The sequence below is a fragment of the Quercus suber genome, unplaced genomic scaffold, assembly GCF_002906115.3.
Source record: "Quercus suber isolate HL8 unplaced genomic scaffold, Cork oak 2.0 scaffold_579, whole genome shotgun sequence".
Lineage (NCBI taxonomy): Eukaryota > Viridiplantae > Streptophyta > Magnoliopsida > Fagales > Fagaceae > Quercus > Quercus suber.
Window position 1 is genome coordinate 66,942 of NW_027070024.1, and position 16,987 is coordinate 83,928.

At 33.5% G+C, this 16,987-nt stretch overlaps 1 long non-coding RNA gene and 1 pseudogene across 1 annotated transcript; one reads left to right on the plus strand and one right to left on the minus strand.

Moving 5' to 3' along the window:
- Nucleotides 1-489: 489 nt before the first annotated feature.
- On the minus strand, nt 490-4,669 carry LOC136063798 (ADP-ribosylation factor GTPase-activating protein AGD5-like; annotated as a pseudogene).
- Nucleotides 4,670-5,141: 472 nt separating this feature from the next.
- On the plus strand, nt 5,142-6,291 carry LOC111995104 (uncharacterized). The gene is made up of 2 exons (XR_002881125.1): nt 5,142-5,343; nt 5,947-6,291. It is a non-coding gene; the product is annotated as an uncharacterized LOC111995104 (long non-coding RNA).
- Nucleotides 6,292-16,987: the final 10,696 nt, after the last annotated feature.

Genomic DNA, 16,987 nt, shown 5'->3' on the forward strand with positions numbered 1-16,987 from the left:
TGTGTTAAAAGGCACACCTAAATTGCACACGATGAAATTGCTTTCCTGTATAGGAGTGTGCAATATAATCTCTGAGGTTTTGAACACTTTGATTGTAATTGAGCACATGATGGCAATGCTAGAACCAGAAATTGTGGCTCCAAATAAATGACTCAAGTTTTGGAGCCATAATTTCTAGTTCTGGCAGTGCTATCATGTGCTCAATTACAATCAAAGTGTTCAAACCCTCAGAGATTATATTGCACACTCTTGTACGGAAAACAATTTCATCGTGTGCAGTTTAGGTGTGCCTTTTAACACATCCCTTATTACACCAACCCCAAAGCTCATATCCCTCAAATGCAGTTGCACAAGTGAATTCCAATTCACAAAAATTCCTTTTTCTAGGGTTATTAGATAGCCATTCAAAGAGAGTTCTCAAAGAAAGGGATTTGTATAGAAATTTAGAGGTAGAACATACTTGAACAATGTAAGGCTAAGATTTTCTACTCAGGCACTGGCAGCGAAGCTATTCCAACTATCAACATTCGGCTTATGATGTGGATTGGCGAAATTGTAATGGACGTTGAATCTTTCGAGTTTTCTGCCAAGGTATTGGCGCAGAGTATTATCAATATCATCAAGCAAGTCACTCCTCCTCATGTCCCGGAAATGGAGATAGGGAACAGAGCTCCACAAATTGCCCCATCCTCGTGACAATGCACTTGTTTGTATGACATCCCTTGTATAGGATTCATCGGCCAAAAAGAAGAGGACGAGGAGTTTTAGCTCATTTGGTAAAGCACTTAATCGATCTTCATTTGCAACGGTGTCGTCTTCGTTAAATAATGGTATTTCGTCCAGAAATTCAGAAGTTCGTATAGAGAGCTTGGGGGCGGTGGTAGAATCATCTAACTGTGTAAATGGAGAAAGCTTGGTAGTGTCGGAGAAAACTTATTTATGTTTCATCCTCCTTAGTCGTAGAGAGCTTAGCGGTGTCTGTTAGGGTTTTGTGGATTGTAGGTAAGTTGCTCAATATATTGGCTAGGTTTTCTTGTGGCAGCTTCAATTCCAGTTCAGAAATAAGCCTAAAGAATCCCCACTAATTTGTTCTAATGTGATAGGCTGCTTTAAACACTCCATTCATCATAAACCCCTGTCCTTGCATATTAAACTTTTACATTAATGTTACTGAGAGTGTGAATGTGTTCTGATATTTTCACACTTTGTTTGTGTATTTCCTGAATAGCTCCCAACTGTCCATGCTTCCAGGCTAGCTGAAACAATATACTGTACCATGACAAAATTTAATGCCACTTGTATAAGGTAACATTAATACAATTCAACCCTTAAAAATAAAGAAATCATAATATTACAGTCTAGCACCAAAAAAATATAACAAAGTAAAGCTAATCCAATAACTTTCCGCTTGATGCAATATAATTTCCTCTATTCAAATGGAGAAAAGAAAATGAACAATGACCTACCTATTGGGATACTTCAACAGCCACAGGAATGCTACTTTCTGGAGTAGTTACCCTATTACTTATTATGGGTGGACTAACAGCTTTCCTCTCAAAAGAATGTTCGATATTTTCTGTAAAAGCATGCCAACCGTTACTTCCAGGTCCTGGTCTATTAATTGAACCCTTCTCTTCACTCACCCTTGATGAAGATATTGCCTTTGCATCCCTTCAAATCCATCTTTTTTCTTGATACCTAGCATAAATCAGCGCCCTAAATCGTAAGCCCAGAACAAACCAGAGCATAACTATAGGACTGTTCTGTACCAATCAAAACAATAATACTCAACATCTTGTCAAGTCATTCTTTGTACGAAAGAAATTTTCAATTGCAACTCTGTCATAATTAGGGGGCAACTCTGCTTCCCAATAGCTATGTGATTTCCCATTCCCCATAGCTGTTAGCAATGAAAAAGAAAACAAAAACAAAATGACTTTCAGCACCTTGCGTCTTAACTTAGAGGTGACTTGACTTCAATTAAAAAAGACTCCTCAGCCAAAAAATAGGTGGTGCTTACATTGGATAAATGCTACCTGCTCTGGAAGCCATGCGTCCAGAGTTGCAGATCTCACCTGCAGCATAATAATTCAGAATAGGTATAAGCATGTCACAGAGAGGTACGTATCACTGCTTATAATTAAAGCTTAATTTCTAAATGAGAATGGGGTAATGATAATTAAAGAAAAATGTTGTACCACCTTTGATATATGTATTTCTAGAGATCTGTGGATCCCTGAACATTGCATGCATTTGAAGATTCCAAGATTCACACTAGCCTATCGTGGAGCGCTGTACTAGTAAGCAAAATATGGTTATAAATTAAAACTGCACAAACCATATAAGTAATAAATTAACAAATAGCTAATTCTATAGAGTTCCATGTTCCTTCTCTCTCTCTCTTTTTATTTATTTATTTATTTTTATTTGCTAAGAATGTCCTTTTTTTTTTTTTTTTTTATTCTTCTCTTTGATTGGTTGGAATCCAAGCAGATAGTAAAAGGTATTAACAACGAATTGTTTCGAATTCATAAAACAACTTGCTTTTGCAGTCAGCACATTCTCTGTTTTCTGGTAATTTAAGAAGACCCTCCAATATCTGTAAACACGATCACCAGATATGATGAAGTTCATTATAGATCATAAAGGTAGAAGAAAACAGTGGTCATAGAAAGAAATTGGCCATATACATAATTCAATATGTGGATAAGAAATCAAAACATAACATGCAGGGGCATAATGCAAGGAGTAGAATGATTACAGCAGGCCAAACTGTAATGAAAATCTCACATATATGTGCCCAAAAACAGAAATTTGAAGACTAAATGCAACATGTACATGTTTCAAGCCACGCTTAAGGACTGCCCCAAAATGGACAGCCTTTTATTATAATTGCAACAACTATGCAGTAGTGCCATAAATTGTGGCTATAGACTTTTTTAAGGGCTTGATTATGTATTATAGGGAGAGATGGTGCACCACATGATTTCATCAATAAAAATCGTATTTATAGCATGCTTACAATATTAATCAAAAGAGGCTTATATGTTTTCATGTCTCGCACCATTTTGCTTGCAAAGCATTTTGTTACTATCAGGTTACTAGTTTAAAATGTAAACCAATTGTATGTGGCCATTATCACCAAATCCGAAAATTATAATATAAAAATGAAAACCCAGAGAATTCTTTGCAGATACAAAAAGGAAATATGACCTTTACTTGATGAAAACTACTAAGAAGGATGTATAAAGGCTAACACACTCAAAGCAATATTCTCCATAAATAAAAATTCCTAATAGCAAGATTGTGGAAAAATGGGCAGCGGTAAGGTACAATCATCCATCATTGGCCCTGTGTTAAATTTGATTATTTAATAATGAGATAAGCTTTAGACGAAGCTTTTAAAATCAGCATATCCTAGACTAACCTTAAATTACACCCATGGCTGAACTAATGACAACCAACCTTAGTAACCACATCCACGATTCCACATGTTTAGTGTCCTCCATGGCTGAAGCAACATGGGTTATGAATCAACACAAGAGACTGCTCCGTGTTTCATATTGTTACTTGATTTTTGCTTTTCACTCACATGGTAACTTGTATATTTTTCAATTAGAGACGACATCAACAATATATATTTTTTATTTCATTAAAATTTCATTTTGAACAAGAACTCAAAGCTGAAGAAAAAAGGTGCAAACAAGCTACTTCACCAGTCAGAACATACATTCAGTGCAGTGCATCCTATGCATGGGAACATAATTTTAGCATAATGCTGGGGAACTTTGAATTATACATTGTGGTCAGTCTTAAATCCATCAAGCACTTTTCTTGCTAATATAACTCCCTCAAACACAGAGGAACAATTATTTCATGTATACACCAAAGGTATACTAAATGAAAAAAATTTGAACCAGAAGTATAGAGTGGGGGCACGTACATGAGATAGAGAGGAACAATTATTTAATGTAAGACATGTATGGTATACTTAAATGAGAAAAAGTTTGAACCACGATAATAGAGTGGGAGCAGAAAAAGAACTGAAAATATAAGAAAAAAGGGCATATGGCTTGTTCAACCTGTCCTCACAAATGATTTAATGCCACCAACCAAACAACTTTGATAAAATATGTCTAAACAAATACATGAACTGGATTATATTATCTACTATTCTCCTTCTTTAAATTACTTAGCCAAAAACAAATGAAAGAAAGCTCTCAGGCTCCATGGGCAAAATATCACATTGCTAAGGAAAGTGGAAGTATGATGACTTATTAAGTACCTAAGCTAGGCTTGAGATTACGCTTAATGACCACAGTCGACTCCTCTCATTCTTCACAGGACTTTGCAAAGAAAAGAAAAATCTAACATGAGGCAATTTAGCTAGCAACTTAGGTTGTATTTGAATTTTGTTGCTAGTTTTTTCCATCAAAAGTCAAAGGGCTAAAGTTTCAACCTGGGGGCAGGGGTCTTTTTGTTGATGTTAACACGTGTCAAGGGGATGACACATGATTTTTGGCCCCTGGTTCTTGATAGGGAGCCAGATTTGAAACTTTTGCCAGGCCTTACCTGCCAACAAAGTGGTTCCTTGGGCTTGCTTACTGTGTACATGCCAGATGAGAGGTTGGGTAAATGATTCCTTTCGGTGAGGCTCGGCTGAGCTCATCGAGTAGCTTGTGGAGACAAAATTGTTGGATATACACATATGAGTGAAAAATTTTATTTATATAATAATATCCAAAAGTTAAAATGTAATATTTATTGTTTTTATGCTCATATTGAGTCACATTAATGTAGTATTCAGTCCATTTCAATTGTAAGATCTATTAACGAATAACTAAATGAGTTAATTTAATTTTTTTGTCCAAATCTATTAATACATAATGTCATTTAATCATTTTAAAAAAATTAATATTAATAAAGAATAGGATCTTTTAAATAATGCATCTTATGAATGTTTTCATTTAAAATTTTAATATAAAAAGAACAGAGAAAAATGCCCATATACCCCCTAAACTTTCAACCACTGGCCAAGACACTCCCTGAACTATTATATTAGCCAATTTACTCTCTAAACTATACATACATATCAAATCAATACTTCAGTCACTCTAACGTTAAATCACTAACTAACTAGGCATGTGAGATGCACGAGTTCCTCACAAAACAAATTCATTCACTAGAAAGAAGAGAGGGGAGAGACCTCTGACCGGCAGAGAAGAGAGAAGAGAAACCAGAGGTCTGACCAGAGCCATCATAGAGCTTCTCACTGTCGTCTTGCCACCCTTGTCCTGGCGGCAACTTGGTGGTTCCGTCGCACCGTTCAATACCCAGCACTTGGTAATTTTTTTTTCTTTCATTCGTTCCCTTTGCTTGTTCCTAAAAATTCTAATTTGTAGATGGCTGGCTAAAGAGCTGAAGGACGATTGTAAAGGAGAAGATTTTTTCTGCATTACTTATCATTGGAATTGTGATCTATGGTTATGGTCCACTGCATGCTAAAAATTGTTGGTAGTAAAATACGGAAAATCTGAGAGTTTAAATCCACAAAGAAACTCTTTTTTATTTTTAATATCCATGTTCGAATTTCTATAGTAGAAATTCTTGGTTTGTTTTAATTTTTGGGTTGGGTCTCTGTGAGCTTGTTTGTTCAATTTTGTGCTATAGAGCCGTTGTTTTTGAGTATGCCATAGAGATGTTTGATTAAATGCCTGAGAGAGATATAACTTACAGTGTTAGATGAAATACTTTTACAATGAGCTGATTTTAATTGAAATTGATTGTTAGAGGCTAGTGGGGACATAGTGGAATTGGTGGGTACATGGGTTTAGCTTGAAATTGTTCAAGAAATTGGTAGTATATAATTCTAGTAGAATGTAACATGGAAAATTAATGGTTTGTATAACTTGGGGTTCTTATGATTTTAAAATCTGTTTGTTGCAGGGAACTTTTGCTACAGCTGCCTCAGGTTAAGGACCTTAAGGTGTCTCACCTTAGGCAAAGGGGGGGATACAATACTTAACTTAATGGGAGTGCATTTCAATGGTGATCAGACTGAAGATTGATGAACTTAAATGTTGTTCTGTTTTGGTTAAATTTTGGATTTGAGTTTTTCTTTTTTCCCCTCATCAATGGACACTAACTGAAAGCTGAAGAATGAAGCTGCAATGCATAAGAGAATCCCTACGTGGCTTTGGTGATTATTGGTGGTTTTTTAAATCAATAGTGGGATTGTGAGAGCCTTTTGTATGGGGTCCAAGTGTTAAATAATGTTGAAAGTTTTCTTTATTTGCATTGACTATTTATGTTGGAGTACCATATAATTATGTAGTAGGAAAAAAAGAGATTACTGGGTTCTGAATGTAGAAAGAAAGTGTTTAATAACTTAGGCGATCTAACATATTGTAGTTCATTGATTCACCTCTTTTAAAATATTGGCTAATATACTTCATGTAGTGCATGAATTAAATGGTTTGGTTGATGTCCTTTTTTTTACCTCTTGAGTGATTAGACTCTTATATATCAAAGGAAGATAAAGGTGGCCTAAATCAATATTCTTGTAGCCCTGATTCTAGCATGGTGGTCTTTTCAAATGGATACAGAAATTGTAAACCATACATAAACTCTTGACTATAAGAGGCAGCCTTACAGTTACTGACATGTTTACTTATATTTTTGGATTGTAAGCTTCAGTTTATGGTCCCTTACAAGGACTTCCTCATCCCTTTATTCCAATGCAAAAACAAAAATTGCAACTTAGAATAATCCCATTTGTGGCAAAAATTAAGTCAAATTGATGACTTCCTGATCCCTTTATTCCAATGCAAAAAAGAAAAAAAAGATGCACCTAAGAATAATCCCATTTAAGGCAAAAATTAAACCAAGCAATTTGAGAACTAAACAAGCCTTACCCTTTGCCATGGTCACAACAATATCTTGTTAATCACTAAACAATAAAAAATAAAAATAAAAAATAAAAAAATCATAATAGGTACAAAGGTGTGGAAATAGAATACTAGTTCCATTCTTATTTTGTCACAAACCATTTTTTTGGCACTCATACATAAATAGTCACTTCAAGTGACTTCCAACATTAAATGTCAAACTTAAAACAACATCCTCTTATGCTTTGCAACTTTGTTCTTCAGCCTTAGGTTGGTGTCTAATAGTCCACTAATAACACTTCTGCTCCTTGTTGTGAATTCAAGATCATGCCACTCAAGGTAAATACATACATTACGATCCTACACAACCAAACAAAAAAAAAAAAAATGGATGTTATTTATCAAAATAAATAAATAAAAAATAAAACATTTAGTTGCATTTCCAAAATCCTGTAACCAATTGGAGCAAATTGAGTAAGGACACTTGTGATCTAATTTATCAATCAGGCTGTTGGGCATATTTTAATCTTTTTAAACCTTTAAACATGCAATCCAACAAGAAGTTTGCTAATAAATTTCGCACATCAAAACAGAACTTCAACAGCAATCTATAATGAAGAAAAGTTAAAGTCTAATGATACTTAACCACAATATTACTTCCATAAAAATTTTAAGGGCTCTGCATCAGCTGTCGCCCCTCAAAGCAATAGAGAAAAGCCTCAAAGAAATCATGCAATACTAAAATAGGTGTAAGCCACAATCAGTCAAAAAATAAATTCATAACTAATGTGCAAAAAAGGTGGGCAACAGTTGATATCAAAAGCCTCAAAGCAACAGAGCAAAGCACATTAAACTGATTTGCAAGTCCAAGCAACAATTGGTGCTCCAACAGGGCGTGGTCCTTCTAAGCATTTATCATCCACCTAATAGAGCTTTAATCAAAATAAATTCCACTCTATGCCCCCACCAACCTCTAACAATCAATTCAATTAAAATTAGCTCATTATAAAATTATTTCATCTAACACAATAAGTCATATCTCTCTTAGGCATTTAATCAAATAGCTCTGTGGCATACTCAAAAGCAACAACTCTATAACATAAAATTGAACAAACAAGCTCACAGAGACCCAAACCAAAAATTAAACCAAACCAAGAATTTCTACTATAGAAATTTGCACATTGTTATTAAAAAAAATAAAAAGAGTTTCTTTGTGGATTTAAACTCTCAGATTTTTTTGTATTTCACTACCATCAATTTTTAGTATGCAATGAACCATAGACATAGATTATAGTTCCAATGATAAGTAATGCAAAAAAAAAAAAAAAAAAAAGCTTCTCATTTACAATCCTCCCTTAGAGCTCTTTAGCCAACCATCTACCAATAAGAATTTTTAGGAACAAGTAAAGGGAACGAAGAAAAAAAAAAAAAAAAAAAAAAACCAGGTGCTTTGTATTGAACGGTGCGATGGAACCACCAAGTTGCCGCCGGGACAAGGATGGCTAGACGATGGTGAGAAGCTCTACGGTGGCTCAGGTCAGACCTCTGGTTTCTCCTCTCTCTTCTCTGCCGGTCAGAGGTCTCTCTCTTTCTTTCTAGTGAATGAATTTGTTTTGTGAGGAACACATGCATGTCACGTGCCTATTCCGTTAATGTTTTAACGTTAGATTAACTGAAGTATTGATTTGACAGGTATGTATAGTTTAGGAAGTAACTTAGCCAATAGAATAGTTCACGGGGTGTCTTGGCCAGTGGTTGAAAGTTTAAGGGGTGTATGGACATCTTTCCCAAAAGAATATTTAAACTATACCATGTACTAACTACAAAGTGATATGATTGGTTAGTTTCACGTCAACAACTTTATAAACAAATTCCTTATTTTTTAGTTTAGAATTAGTCAACCGATTATGATATATATATATTTAAAATTTTTAACAACATCTTCTCCATTTATATAAAACAATATTATAATTATGCAAAATATATTATATGTCCCATTACATAAAACTTATAAAAATAGAAAATACTTTTAAATGACATTCATTTTTTAACATACAAATTTTACATTATATTCTTATAAAATAATTATATTTTCACATGCATTGCGTGATGAGCTTGTTGGACAAGTGCTGAGAAGTCAGCAAAGTGAAATGGATTTGCTGGAGTAGCTTGTCCGAAAGAAAAGAAATTGGGTTCATCTTTTCCTCTATAATTATGTACAAAAGTCCAGCAACATTTATGAAGGGATGTACAAAAGTCAAGCCACATAAATGAATATGTGACGCTAAACTTGTGAGACATGTTGGAAGGAAGAAAGAAAAGAAAGAAGCAAAAGGCAAGAGCCATTCGGCTATGGCAGAGCTGAAGAAAAGAAATTGGTTGAAGCAAAGTCAAGATAAGTTGGCTTGCATTTATCGTGACTTGATGTGAAGAGTGTGAAAGGAAGAAAAGAAGGAAAAGATGAAGAAATAAATAGAGAGACCATTCGGCCAGTGAAGATGGGTTAAAGAAATGAAGTCCCGGGGGGTGAAGATGTGAAGCCCCAGAGAAAAGAGAAGTCCTAGCAAGTGAGACTAAGGACTGGTGCAGTCTTGAAGAATTTCGTGAGTAAGAGCAAGCAAAAGAGAAGAGAAAAATAGAGAGGGTAAGAGAAAATACACAGTGAGAAAGAGAGCAGTGAGTGAAAAGAAGAGAGAGTTTTTTTTTTTTTTTTTACTCAAGTTGTATCTCTAAGTGTTATAATCTCTATCTAATATAGTAAAATTATTCGGAATTTGTCTCGTGGTTTTTCCCTTAAAGGTTGTTTGTTGAAATTTATTCAGTTATATAGAATTTTTCCTAACATTGCGTGAGTTTATATGAAATAATAATGAGAAGACTAAATGATTATATGATATAGTTGGACCCAAACTCATTGGCATAAGCACAATTTGCAACCTAGTAATAATAAAACTAGAGTAAATTCGTAATCAATTGGTGATTAAGAGATGGGAAAACATAATTTGGAGTAATGTGTGCTCATATGTGACTGCTCCTTTCCCATTGTTGGAAGCAAATAATATCGTAATTTGTGGTGTTGCTAGAATACTCAAATGAGAGAAGGTTGGCTAGAGATGATTTAAATGGTTAAGATGATTTTGGATATAATGGTTTTATAAGATTTTTGTAATAATTATTAGTCAGAATAAGCCTAACTGATGATCCTTCGCATTGTGGCGCTTCTCCCATTTATACGGGAGGAAAGTTTACCTTAGAAGAAGGGGAATTTGCTTTTATGGATGGATGACAATAAAACATTCTACACCTGAGTCTACATAGATAAGGGCGTTGGTCTTAGTCATTATTTAAAGAGTTGATTGTTATTGAAACTATGTAAATGGTCTTTTGATCAAAACTGTCAGTTTTAGCTTCTTCCCACCATTTGACATGGAATTGTATCCCCCAAAGAGGGAAGATAGAGTGGATCCTATATATAAAATCATCTACAAAAGAAAGTAATAAAAATAACATGCATTATATTAAAACAAATCAAATTAGTGAAAAAGATAATCAAAAGAAAAAAAATACAATGGAACACCCTTTATCAAATGCTGCAAAACTGGCATTATTTGAAGTCACTACTTGTGTAAGTAAATTGGGGTGAAGGTGGAAGTAATTAATAATAGTTAAATTACTAGACTATACATCAATTGCATATGAAATGTATGAATATTGGGGTTGCATATAAAGTATATGAAGGATATAAACTTTGGGGTTGCATATGAAGTATATGAATATTGTAAATGAGTAAGACTTGAACTTTTTGTTATTATGTACAAGGTGTCCCCCATCCATTTCTCCCAAAACTCGTTATAGATACTATATAGTACTATATAATCTCATTCATAATTGTAATGTTAGTTGGCCCCCTTGAAAAATAAATTTTTTTCTTTCTTTCTATTTTATCATAGAAATTATAGTATTTCATTACAATTAAAATTCAACATTCCATATTCCATATCACATCCCTTTTTCTAGTTCAAAACAAACAAGATTTCTCACAACACTTGAAACTCAAGATAATGGAGGCTATATTTTAAACTCAAAATAAATTTTTTTATTAATAAATTGATGCTTTTGTCTTATTTATAGCAGCAAATCCCTAACGCCTCCAAACTTTCACTAACCTTTTTTCAATTAATTTCTTAACTTTCTCACAATTTCAAACTCTTGTTTTTGTTATAAACTCAAAATTTAAATAATTAGAAGAATAGAGAAAGAAAGATGAAGTTCTACATTTCAGTTAGAACTATTGAATGTTTGAATCAGAAGTCAGCCCTTTTAGAACCTAGGTGAAAGAAGCAAAACAAAATTAAATTGAAAAGAATTTATACTAGTTTATTTTATTATTTATCAATTAAAGTGAATTGTGCAAACGTTCAAAGATACCTTAGCACACCATTTGCCAACTGTGATGTTTTTGTCATTCTTCACACTTGTAAGAAGTTGCAATCATCCACGAATTTCATAATATTATTCGTGTTGGGATTATATTATTGACGATGAACTTAGCTTTAAGCAATGCCATCACATCCTTAATCTTACTCAGAAAATCAATACTACCCTCAATTTGCAATGACTTTTCGGGGGTTACAATTTCTAGTTTTGGCAGCACTGTCATAAAACTACTTACGATCAAAGTAGTTAAACACTCAGAAATTATGTTGCAAACTCCTAAACAAGAAATCAATTTAAATGTGTGCATATACTTTATATGAAGTATATGCAATTGTCCCAAATTGCATATACTTCATATAAAGTATATGCACACATTGAAATTGATTTCTTGTTTAGGAGTTTGTAATGTAATTTCTGAGTTTTTTAAGCATATCTTCATATGAAGTATGCACATGTTGAAATTGATTTCTTGTTTAGGAGTTTGCAATATAGTTTCTGAGTGTTTAAATACTTTGATTGTAAGTAGTTTTATGACAATGCTGCCAAAACTAGAAATTGTGGCCCCAAAAATTGAGTCATTGCAAATTGAGGGTAGTGTTGATTTTTTGAGTAAGATTGAGATAAAGGATGTGATGACATTGCTTAAAGCTAAGCTTATTGTCAATAATGTAATCCTGGACACAAACAATATCATAGAGGTCATGGATGATTGTCCCAAACTTCATATACTTCATATGCAATTGCTCAAGTGAACTCCAATATGCAAAAAATCAACACTACCCTCAATTTGCAATGAATTAAGGTTTAGGGCCATAATTTCCAGTTTTGGCAGCATTGTTATGAAACTACTTGCAATCAAAGTAGTTAAACACTCAAATTATGTTGCAAACTCCTACACAAGAAATCAATTTCAATGTATGCCTATACTTTATATGAAGTATATGCAATTGTCCCAAAGTTTGCAATGACTCAAGTTTGGGGGCCACAATTTCTAGTTTTGGCAGCATTGTCATGAAACTACTTACGATCAAAGTCGTTAAACAATAAAAAATTATGTTGCAAACTTCTAAAAAAGAAATCAATTTCAACTTGTGCATATACTTTATATGAAGTATATGCAATTGTCCCGAAGTTCATATACTTTATATACAATTGCTCAAGAGAACTCCAATATACAGAAAATCCTTTTTCTTAGTAATTAGGCACCATTCAAAAAAGTCCATGAAGAAATGGATTTGAATATAGATTCTGAGGTAAAAAATACTTGAATGTAGTAAGACTAACACTACATCAAAAAATATTTATTACAATGAAAAAAATTGTTGCAATCACATCAAAGTCATTGTAATAGTTTATGCAAAGTGTTGTAATAAAATTTGAAGTAATATATGTTTATGCTATAAAAAATTTCATTGCAATAAACTTTAAATATTTTAATGACAATTTTGATATAATAAAATATTTATTGTTGCAATAAAAAATTTATTACCTCAAATATCAATTGGCTATTATTTCATAAATTTTATTGCAATAGATTGAAAATAAATGACAAAAATAATTTGGGTTAACTTATTGCAACGATATCTTCATTGTAATAGATAATTGTTTCATATTTTTCATTACAATAGATGGTAAAACAATTGATATTAGATTACATAATAATATATTTTATTGTAATGATATATTTGTTACAATAAGCTGTGACTTAGAAATTTCTATTGTAATAGATTCCAAAATAATTGGTATCAAGTTATTACAACAATTTCTTCAATTTAAGCAACTGCAAAAAAAAAATTTCTTAATGCAATTTGGTATTAATGCCTCTATTGCAACTAAAAATTATAAGTTATCATAATTAATTGAGCAATTCGCAAAACCCTCAAGCTCTCTACACAAACTTATGAATTTCTGGATGAAATACCACTGTTTGATAAAGACGACACCGCCGCAGATGAAGATCGATTGAGTGCTTTACAGAACGAGCTAAAGCTCCTCATCCTCTTCTTTTTGGCCGATGAATCCAATACAAGGGATGTCATATGGACGAGTGCATTGTCACGAGGATGGGGCAATCTATGGAGCTTTGTTCCCTATCTCCATTTTCGGGACATGAGGAGGAGTCACTTGCCCGATGCTATTGATAATACTCTGTGCCAATACCTTGACAGAACTAGAAAGGTTCAATGTCCATTACAATTTAGCTGAGCCACATCATAAGGCAAACGTTGATAGTTGGATTAGCCTCGCCGCCAATGCCTGAGTAGAAAATCTTAGCCTTATATTGTTCAAGTATGTTCTACCTCTAAATTTATATACAAATCCCTTTCTTTGTGAACTCTCTTTGAATGGCTATCTAATAACCCTAGAAAGAGGAATTTTTGTGAATTGGAATTCACTTGTGCAACTGCATTTGAGGGATATGAGCTTTGGGGTTGGTATAATAAGGGATGTGTTAAAAGGTAGGCCTAAACTGCACACGGTGAAATTGCTTTCCTGTACAGGAGTGTGCAATATAATCTCTGAGGGTTTGAACACTTTGATTGTAATTGAGCATATGATAGCACTGCCAAAACTAGAAATTCTGGCTACAAAACTTGAGTCACTTCATATTGAAGGCAGTGTTAATTTTGTTGGGAAAATTCAAATAAAGGATGTGTCAACTTTGGTTAAAGCTAGGCTTATTGTCTCTAATATAATCCCCATCACAAACAACAATCTAATGGAAGTCATGGATGATCAAGTGCAACTTCTTACAAGTGTGAACCATGCCGAAGACATCACGATTAGAGGATGGTGTGTTAAGGTATTTCTAATTCTTTGTACAATATTGGCTTGATTCAAAAACACTTATTAGTTGTCATTTTACTCATTTCTAATCATTATATGGGCCTATGGGAATGAGGATTACCCAAAATCTAAGGATGCTAACCACTATATTATTATGTTGTGCAATAGTTTGGTTGTCAAAGTGGGCTATCACTTACGCTCCCTATCAATTGTTTTCCATTCTGAATTGCATTCTGACATAGCAAGTTTGCTCCATTGGGAACTAAACTGCAACGTTGGTTGCATGAATAGCCAACTTGTTATCAACTCAAATCAATGGACTAGAATAGGCTACACTTCTTAATTAGTTAATGGACTTGCAATATCAATTAATTTGTCACTTGATTTAGTCATGTGACAAGCTAGACAACCAGAGTACTGCTTAAAGCCCAAAATCTTTGAGTATGGCTATTACACTTTTTGAGTTCTCTTTTTACATGAAAGATGGGGGACATGGAAGAATTGATGATAGTAAATGTTGAAATTAAAATTCGAAGAGAATCATCTTCTTGCAGTTGTTCTTACACAGCATTTATATCCCTTGAAGTTCTCATCTTAAATGTCATATATATATGACTGGCATCTTTTCATGTACAAGACCCTTCGAGATTTGACTATTGAGAGCACACTTTCTGTATAATTATCAAATGCTAGAACAATATTGTTAAAAAAATTAGGAGATGTGATGAACTCTTTTCTCAATTGGCCCAGAAGCTTTTACATGATGAATGAGAAGTGAGATGTATTTACTGTTAGCTTTATTACATGTTTGTAAGGTTGAATTTATTCAACCATGTGTTGACTTTATTCTATGCCAAATTTGCTTGTAATTTAGCATTTAGAAATCCTGTATTTAGGTGGGAATTATGTAAGGGTTGTGTGTGAGAGAGTGTGAAGAATTGATCAAGAGTGTGCATCAAAGAGGCAACTTGCGACTGGAACTTGCGACTGGAACTCGCGACTGACTCGCGACCGGCCATCCGCCAGAATCAGGCACACATGTGGAGCATTTAGGAAGTTGAAGTGTCAAGACAACTGGATCACTACAGGACAAATGGATCACTACAGGACAAAAAGTACAGTCTGACCATTCTATTTTCTGGCGACTGGAACTTGCGACTCATCCCAATCGCGAGTGACTTGCCAGAACACCTTGTTTTGCAGAAAATGACTTTTCACATTCCTCTCATACCCTACTATAACTACTCTTAAACCCATGAAACGTAGAGAACTTCCAGATAGAATTTTGAGAGAGAAACCTTAGAAAAAAACAAGATTAACTCATCTACAATTTTACACAATTGATTTTCTAAATTCCTTTACTCTCACCCTCTCCATTGTCATACCCTTGAGAGGAACTTAGGCCAAATCCTTACCTCACCACATTTATAGCAAGGTTCTTGGTGTTTGGGAAGCAGTTCAAGAGAGAACCAATTCATTTTGGTTGATACAATAGGTTAATTGCGAGATCCTAAGCTAGATAAGATAAGGTTAGGCGTAACCTTGTTAGAGCAAGAAGCTTGGAAGCTTAGGTGCATCGGGTAGATTAGGCTTGGAGGGTCTATTGCTATTCATATATCCCAATTGATTTTCTAGTGAATCATTTTACCGGCGGCGGAGAGATTTTCGCTGAATACTTTGGTTTCCTCTTCGATAACACTTGTCAGTGTTATCTTGTGTTTGCTTCTCTCTATCCCTTACTCTTTGCTTTTAATTACTGATGAGTTGTGATTAAATTATGGCTTAGAGTAGTTTGCATTTTGGGTATAACTTATATTTATCTTTCCGCACATATATTTTTCGAATATAAACTTATGTAGTAAATTTTGAATCTGGAGTCTAAACATTTAACAAGTGTTTTATATATTAAGTGACCTTTCAATGTCTTTTGATGTGCACATTCTTTTGGGTTAGTCCTCATTTTCTTGTGCTGAAATGACCCGTGAGAGACGTCACAACCTCTTTCATTTTCCCTTCAGACCCAACAATGTCATCACCACACGCCACTGAAGACGTGTTTGTACACACATTTTATTACATGTTTACTGTCTATTGTATTTAGTGAAAAGTAATCTAAAGCAATCAAGTGTACAATGTGATTTTGCTTTGAATATTTTATATTACCCAATTTATATTCTTTTACTTAGGTTCTAACTATACTGGCAATGAAAGGGTTGGCTTCTCCTTCATTAGATTGCAAAGGTTTAATGGTGCTTATAGATATGATTTTGGAGGACCTTCCTGCTACAGAAATTCTGCTTCAAGATTCATTCGTTTAGGAATTGGTTATCCAATTCATACAGCCCTTGAACTCATCTTCAAATGTATGTTTGTCGTTATTAGTTCAACTAGTCGTGAACTCACACATTGCATGTGATAATTATTTTTATGGTGGTTTTATTAATTTTTTTTTTACAATTTAAACTAATTTAATAAAGAATAATGTATTTCATAATCATATTTTTATTTATTATAGAAATAATCATATATGTAATATAAGAATAATCATAAATCATATATATAAATTTTGTAGTACCAAAATGAAAATAATACAATTTTTCTCAGAAATTCAAAAGACAAGTTAACGAAAATATTCACTTTTTAATAAAAGTTATTTATAACATTTTGTGAATCATTAAAAGGAATATAAAATGTAGATATTATTCTTTTAGCTTTAAAAAAACTTTCTCAAACCTTATTTTTGCTTCCTAGGATCCAAAACACCGAAAAATGTGACAAAGGAAATTTATAAACTTAACAATGATTAATTGGACCAATTAGGAAAAACAATTTGTTGTTGATAATCTATTAAGGTTATTTTATTTTCAAAAATTATA